The sequence below is a fragment of the Anas platyrhynchos genome, chromosome 5 (assembly GCF_047663525.1).
Source record: "Anas platyrhynchos isolate ZD024472 breed Pekin duck chromosome 5, IASCAAS_PekinDuck_T2T, whole genome shotgun sequence".
NCBI lineage: Eukaryota > Metazoa > Chordata > Aves > Anseriformes > Anatidae > Anas > Anas platyrhynchos.
The window spans coordinates 36,376,305-36,384,267 of record NC_092591.1 but is presented as its reverse complement, the minus strand read 5'-3'; the positions used below and the strand labels follow the sequence as shown (position 1 = coordinate 36,384,267).

Sequence of the window (7,963 nt, the reverse complement as noted above, 5' to 3'; positions counted from 1 at the left end):
GCTTATGTTAGTATAAAGGCTGCACAGCACACTCCAAAGTACAGACTCCTCAGTTCTCTGCCACTTTTTCTCCAGAACTATCATAAAGTATGTGAGAAAGTAGGAAATTTGTGAACGTGCATAAGAAAAAGATCTCCAAGAGTCTCCAGGTGCTACACAAGAAGCTACTTTCTTCAGGAAACGGTTGTCCCTATGTACCTTGACACTTGGTACCTCCAACCAGTGCACACACACCAGAAGCTAAAAGAAGGAAGTCAACAGAAAGAAAACAGAGTCAGGGACTGTTTTGCCAGCTATGTAGCATCTGTGTGCTTCCACATAACACAGAGCTTGAGAGAAACATGCACAAAGCTCCGTGTGGTAGCCCTGTGCATGACAAGGAGGGATAGAGCAGCACTACCACCAAGGCCACAGAGCTCCTGGGGACTGTGCTCTCCCCACAGCGGCCAGCTCTGCCTTGTAGAGTTTTTTCCAGTGAGCAGTCCTTACCAGCCAGCTGATGATGTATGGACAGGAGCCACCCAACCCCACAAAAGTTTCCTACCCACAGCTGTAGGGAGTTGGTGACACCATGAACAGACAACCTCTGTTGAAGGTGGCAATGTCTAATACAAGTTGATGGTATTTTTATGTTGAGCAATCAAATGGCAATGTAGGAATACAAATCCCCAAAGCCAAAACAAGCAAACAATGCTCCAGCTCAGCCAGGTGGCATATGCATATGTCCTCATCATGCAGTACATGGGGGAATGGACACAGGCCCCTCCAAGTACCCAGCAGGATTAAAATGTGTCCAGTGCAATGGGAAATGAGTCCATACACCCATCACATGTGAAAACAGCAGGAACAAAATGACATGGCAGATGCCTGGCTGAGCAGGAGGAAAGCGGAGAGCAAGCAAGAACTGAGGCTGAAATGAGAGAGGGCTGAGCTGATCATGAGATGCAAACTACAAGCCAAACCCAGGTTCATGGGCAGAATGAGAATGAAACTATTAAACAAAAAACAAAAACAAACAAAACAAAACAGAAAAACTACCAAAGGCTTAGCCACATTATTTGCAGTTAATAACAGGACCCAGTTTTAATTGGCAGGATACAGAGCAGGAAAAAGGACAGTAAGATTAGAGGTGATTTTCCAGCTGGAGGGGGCAATGAAGGGGGAGGCTTCCTTCCTCCAGCAAAATCATTTTTGAAACTGTGAGAAGACAAACATATGCTGGCTGCAGAATTTTTCCAAATACGTGTTAACCACACTGCAGTTGGAAAAAGTGGCCTGGACAGGGCAGAAGCCTTTGTTTAAATTAAGAAGAGGGTATGACTGGTTTTCAGGATTGATGGGAAGGCAAAGGTCTGGCTGTTCTGGCTTGCTGGAGAACCCAGGTGCCTGTAAAATGAAAATGAAGATCTTGAGCAGTGTATCTCCATTTCACTTTCCCAGAATTTCTTTGCAAGTTTCACCTGTGTGATTGATGTCCCCAAAATTCAGCCCAGCTGACTACAAAGTGGTTGTGTTCTTGTGGCAGTTTATGTGAGATCTCCAGAGGCTTTGTCTGCCTTGTTTTCTTTATGCTGAATCCCTTGATTGTACCCTCTCTCTTCTATTTCTGAGGGCAGGAGAAGGGAAGGGAATGGGTATGTGTGGGCAATGGGAATTCACACCAAATCCACACAGGACCTGCTGACTACCCCGCTTCTCTGCCTGTTTACTCAGCTTTGCTCCTGCATCCTGAAGCACTGATGTTCCTCCCGAGCTGCTTCTGTGAAGCTCCGTGCAGTGGTTGGGAGGCTCGGGCAGGGGTTATTTTATTTATTTAAATAAAGAGGCACAGTGGTAGGCCAGTATGCCACCCAGATGGGATGCTTGGGAGGGTGCAGTTAATTATAAGGTTCCTTAATACTATTCATGGATTTGCATAACCAATTAGTAGGACTTTGTATCACTGCAGCTGGTACGAGAAGGTTTCCAGAGGTTGTTCTGAGCGGATCTTTGATGAGCTCCTCAGCTGCTAAATGCTGCAGGCCGTGCTGCCACACCGGCAGCCTCCCTGCTGCCTCAGTGAAGGTGACGAAAAGGCAAGCCGCCCTCCTGGCTGCACGAGTCCTCCCCCAGCTACAGCTTAGGGAAGGTACATTCATAGATAGCAGATAAGAACATGAGAGGAAACCTGTGTTAACACACGACTTTGAGGCAGTTAGCAGCCTGTGAGGCGGAAGGGGGTGTGAGTGGTCCCACAGGTGCAGGGAGGGGATAAGACTCTTTTTTTGCATCTCAGAGACCGACCTCCCTTTGTCACAGCGAGGGGCCAGCTCAAACTCGTTCAGCTCGGAAGGCTGTGCCTGCAGCAACTGTTTCCAGCAGTGGTTATGGTGGGGAATCAGGAAACAAATAGATTGCGTGGTGCCCAGGAAATTGCCTTGCTACCCTCGCTTCATGCCCACTCATTATCCTATGGAAAACATCTGTTGCGTTACATGGACAGATAAGAGAGCAAGGGGGAGGAGAGGAAATGAGGCAGGATGGAAAGAAACACAATATGCCTTTTTCTCTTTATTCTTAGGACAACTGTATAGCAGCAAACTCACTGAAAAAATTCCCAAATCTTTTTCACCTGCTGATACAGGGAACACTTCAACAAATTGTCCCTGCCGCCAGAAATGGGGAGCAGAAGAAATCCCTTCCAAATTTCCCCCTCCACTCTGCAACGAGCAGCACATGCCGGGGCTCACTCTGACAGAATTAGGTAGCTAAATTATTAGTGGTATTAGGTGGGGAAAAATGCTGTGGCTGTAGCTGTGAGCCCCATGTGCTGCGCTATCCAGCCACGGCAGGGGAGAAGGAAGCCGCGCTGCCAGAGAGGCTGGCTTCACAGGCCCGACCCACAGCCTTTCTCCTTCCTTCATCGCCAGCCAAGTTTTATAAATAGCGTCAGTCCTGCCATAACTAACTTCCACAACCTCTGCTTCCTTCCAGAGGGCTCCCCTTCGCTCCCTTTGCCTGCCGGGGCCTGTGAACCCCTGCCAGCTGGTAGCGGCCCGCCGCTGGTGAGGAAATCACCCGGAGCGCAGCCAGCTGGAGCTGGCGAGGGGATTCGGGGAGACGAAGGTGGACTTGGCTGGGACTGTGGAGCCCACATGAATCCTCATATGATTCGTGCCACCAGATTTTCCCTGATTGCCCGTGCTCTGAGGCCTGTCACACACACAGGCCTTTGTCCCACGCTTGGCTGGGACTCGGGGGCGTCACACGCCCTGACAAGAGCTCCCTGGTGCCCACCGCAGCCTGCAGCAGGGAGGGAAGATGAGCTGAAGGAAGGGTGAATCACCACTGTGCTCTCCTCATTACGCTGTTTTCCCCTCAGAGCTGGGCTAACAGAAGCATCTGAGCATATGTTCTCTTGTCTATTGTCAGGTCTACAAATCAAAACTGTGATTCATATGAAACTGTACATTTTCTGTACCAGGCCCCAGCTTACCTCAGTGCTGTCAAAGGCTCGGTGTTGACTGCTGTGAAATGCTGACATCCATAATGCAAACTATGGGCACCGAAGATGGCAGAAAAGCTTTACATAAACTCTGCCAAGAAAAAACAAAACAAAACAAAACAAAAAGCCTTATGAGGGAAAGGAAAAGACCTGCTTGTGTGTAACTGAAACTAGATTTAATATGAACACATCTCGTCCAACTACGTTGTTTCCATCACTTCTGGAGGCATTCCCCAGCCCATGTGTGTGGGGGCACAAGGTGGCTGTGGGTTCAGCCCTGCGGGCAGAGCTGCACAAGGCAGAGCGGGACCAGGCCTTGTGAGGCTGCCCAGCCCAGCACACCACATGGTATTTTCTAACCAAGCTGAACCAGCTTGACAGCCAGAAACATGCCCTTGACTCTTCTGTGTCTACAACTTTTTGTCTCACAAGCACTGAGCAGACACCAGGCAGCAGGAGACACCTCTTGCTGAGGGGTGGCAGCATCACGGACCCTCTGCTCTGCAGGGAGGACTGAGCCCAGCAGTCACCGCAACCAGATAAGGTCACTTTGTAAAATAAAAGGAGTATTTTTCAGGTAAATGGGGAAGCAACAAAAATCTCGAGCTGAAATGCCATCCTTGCAAAGTATTGCAGTGCAGGAAGTGTTATTGTTGCTTTGTTTTTGAAAGTCTTTCCCATGGGGGGTCATTGTTAGACATTAATATACAGTCACCGATGTTTCCCCACAGTAACTGCTTTTTCATGTCCCAAAGGCCTACTGAGTTCTAAACTGGACAATTCAATGTGAATAGCCTTAGTCTCATCCTCTCTCTTTCCCAGACAAGGGGAATTTTGGAACAGGAGACTCAGCAGGGAGTAAAACACAAAAGAGAGAGGAAATAGGGAAGCAAAATATGGTAGGAAAAAATAGAAAGATGGAGCTGGTAGCAAGTCTTCCTGCCTGTGACACACTTATCCGCCAAGCAGGACTTGGTCGTCCGGGTAACCAGACCCTACCATAGCTGAGACCCTGGAGTGAGACAGACTGACATCCTCCTGAGGACGTGAGTAGGAGACCTCAGGCAGCAGCTGTCTGCTGGATCTTTACATGCTGAACCCTTCAACTGGCCTTTGTATTGCTTTTCACATGGTGAACCAAGAGGCAGACCAACTGGCCTCATCTTATAATATTTTTAAACACATTGCAGCAGCACTGGGGTGAGGAGATATGCAAAAGGTTGTTATTTTAAAACCTGTATTGTCTGGAAGTGGTAACCCACTTTACTATCTGCTTTGAGGGCAGAATTGTTTGGGGACCTGAAACAAAACAAATGAGAGCTTTGTTTTTCAAGGCTGACAAGGAGTGTGATTTCCTTGATCACTTCAGCCCTCTTGCCAAAGTTGTCCATAAAGCTGGCTGCTGTTTCAGTCCACTGGGGAGAAAATTTTGCTGTGATTCAAACTCAGATGCAGTCCCACCTCGTTCCTCTTCTGCAGCAGTGTCTTCAACTCTTGAACTGGACAGAAGCTGTTGCCATGCTTATCATACTCAATTAAAAAGTGTTTTAGTAGTCGCTAGGAAAAGTACACGTCAGATTACCCAGAATGACACATATGGACTAAACGTTTCTTTGATTGTGCTTATCCAAGACAGCTGGGGGATTTACAGCAGGGAACATGAGGATTTTCACTTTCTTTAAGCAACAATGGGTGGTTTGTAGCCAGCCTGGCTGCCAGTTATTCTCATTCAGTTGATGGCAACCCAGAGAAGGCAGCTTAGCATAGCCTGGAGCAGGCTCAGGGGACAGTGACGGGCTGAAGGGACTGTGGCACCAGCTCCCCGAAAAGGGCTGACAGAGCTGCAGACTGCATCTTCCCTTCTCCTCACACAGTAGCAGTACTGTGCTACAGCAAATCTTTTGGCATCAGATAAAACCCAGCTGTCTCATACTGCCTCCTACAAACTCCTGGTTAGAAAAATGGCCACATGTAAATGGCATATTCCCTCACTCACAGAGCTGGTCTCCTGAATCTTGCTGGGGCTGAATTAGATCCAACCAACAGCTTGCTGACTTCAGTAGGTTATCTCTGAGGCTTGGCTGCCTGTTGGCAAGTTCTGAGCATTGACTCAGGGAGAAATCATAAGCCTGCTCCCTGAAATAAGCATAGCAAATCAAGCTGCAAGCCCTTTCACAGGGCTCTTTGAATCTCCGGTGAGGTCTGGATGCTCACAAAATGGGTCCAGAAGCTGTTGTCTGACACCAGCCCCACAAGCTGGAGGGGTGGCTCAGAAAGCCGGGGTGACCTCTGACTGTCATATCCCCATTGCTGACTGCCAATTTGTGACTCTCACAGGCTTTGGGACTACACAGCCATCCTGGGGTAGGAATAGGTCAATTTTTAGAGAAGTTCCTTAAATCCGAGTAGTAAGGGCTCTCCCTTATTTTCAGTGATCTGGGGCACCATTTCCTATTCCAACTGTTATTTGTCTAGAGACTGATGTGGAGCTCTAGGGATCCCAAATTTTTACATCTCTGTGATCCAATGTCAGATGGATTTAGTTAATTAATAAAGGAGGGCTCTCTAATAAAAGATGGAATCTCTCCTTTCACTCATCAGCAGTGTAATACAGATTCCCTGCAGGAATACCACAGCTCTGTTGATGATGTGCCAGCCAAGCCGTGTCATCTCACACCATAAAGCTGAGGCAATACTAACTCCGAAAATAGGACTGGAAAAGATCCTCAAGAGAGCATCTACATCACCCCATTGCCTTAAGGCAATTAGGTCAGATTAAGTTAATCTGCTCCTGAGAGATGTTTGTCTAACCTGTTCTTACAAGCCTCCTGTGACAGAATATCACAGCCTTCAGAGATGGAAAGTTAAGAGACTTTTTACTAAAGCTTAAAATAAGTCTCCTTTACAGTGACTTAAGCCAATTAATTCCCGTTTTAGCTACAGCAAATACAACAAATGTATATTTTCTCTTTGCAGAAATCTCAGATATTTGTGAAAGACTCTTCTCTAGAACTCTGATCTTGCAGCTTTTCTCAACATTTCTTCAACTGAGCAAGTTTTCTGGCTCTCTGGTTGTTCTCCTGGCTCGCCTCTGGATTTCTTCCAGGTGGTTTCCATCTTTACTGGAGTGTGGTGCTGAGAACAGGACAGTCCTCCAGGTGGGGCCTTCCAGCACAAGACAGAGCAGAAGCATTATTTCAGATGTCCTGTATACGATAGGCCCACTTATACATTCCAGTAGGAAGTTTTGCATTCCTTGCAGTAGCAAGACAACTTTGGCTCACATTCAAGTCTCACCCCAAACTTCTTTTCTTATCCAGGTTTAATTCTGTCTTTAACACTCCTTACTGAGTTGCATCCTATTTAACTGAGAAACAATTACATTCCAGGAAATGCCAAATCACGATTCTTTTTCCACACAATGAACAGATCTGTATCACTCTGTTTTTAAAGGACACACACAGTTAAAGTTTAAGACAAAGCAAAAGTGAGATTCTGTCATAAAGTACCAGCTTTTGGGCGGGGTGGGGAGAATCAATATACCTGTTCCACTTTTGTGGTATTGCTAAAAAGATCTGCACTTAAAAGGTCTCTGCAGTCCTTTAGCATTTAAGAAAAAACACTGCTTGATGGTTGAGAGTCACAGTCTGTTGGGAACATCATTTGCAGTTGTCTTTCACCAGGCAAAGCAACTCCTACTGCTCTTTTAGATCACCTACAGAGCCAGGCACATTCAGATCATCCAGATCAAGCAGGATTAATAAAGCCTGAGCAAAATGTGAGCATTTAAGAATGGCACAAAAATCCAAAGGAATTGTGTTGTTCTGCAAGTTCTTTCCCCAGCATCTCCCAGTCAGACAAAAGATAGACATTTTGGTCAAAATACTTCTAAGTTGAAGGCACAGGCAGTGAGACCCACAGGTCTGAACCCTCATCTCTCTTGGGTGTCTTGTTTTGTAAGCAGCTCATGCTCCTGACCACCAACAGAAAAACAGAAGGTGCTTGATAAAAGTGATGATTAAGGGTAAAAAGTGGAAAAATGGGAAAACATTAATCAACATTTGTACAGATTCCAGTGAAGATTATGCTCTGTATCCTCTTTTTTTTTTTTTTTTTTTTTTTTTTCCTTCACAGATTTTTATTCCACACTAACAGGTAGTAAGTACCACAGACGTTTGCTTGCAGTTTGCTCGTTTTCAACAACAGAAAGTGTGTACAGCTGAAGACTGGGCTTGGTACTCTGTAGGATTTGAATACACACATTCCAGCATTTCCTTCTTTAAAAACACCAAAGAAATGTGCCATGCACAAGTCACAAGCAATGTGAGGTTTCTGAGGACTTTGATGTGATCTTAGTGATCTAATATCATTGAGTATCTTAAGCCCAAGGAAAAGCCAGCTTTGAATTGGACCTGATACTCTACAGGAGACCCATGGCAAGAACAAACTCAAACCTGTAGCTGCTTAGTTACATTGAAC

The 7,963-nt window shown here is 46.3% G+C and overlaps 1 protein-coding gene across 2 annotated transcripts in view; it reads right to left on the bottom strand.

The window, feature by feature from the left end:
* Positions 1–1,009: 1,009 nt before the first annotated feature.
* MAP3K9 (mitogen-activated protein kinase kinase kinase 9) overlaps positions 1,010–7,963 on the bottom strand; it is a 77,340-nt gene continuing 70,386 nt past the window's right edge. The window contains exons 15-16 of one of the 2 annotated variants that reach the window (XR_003497351.3): positions 3,476–3,575; positions 1,010–1,386 (exon numbers count right to left, since the gene is read on the bottom strand). The gene's annotated coding sequence lies outside the window, so the exon portion shown is untranslated. The remainder of the gene's footprint in view (positions 1,387–3,475; positions 3,576–7,963) is intronic. The other variant, XR_011809701.1, reaches the window with a different exon arrangement.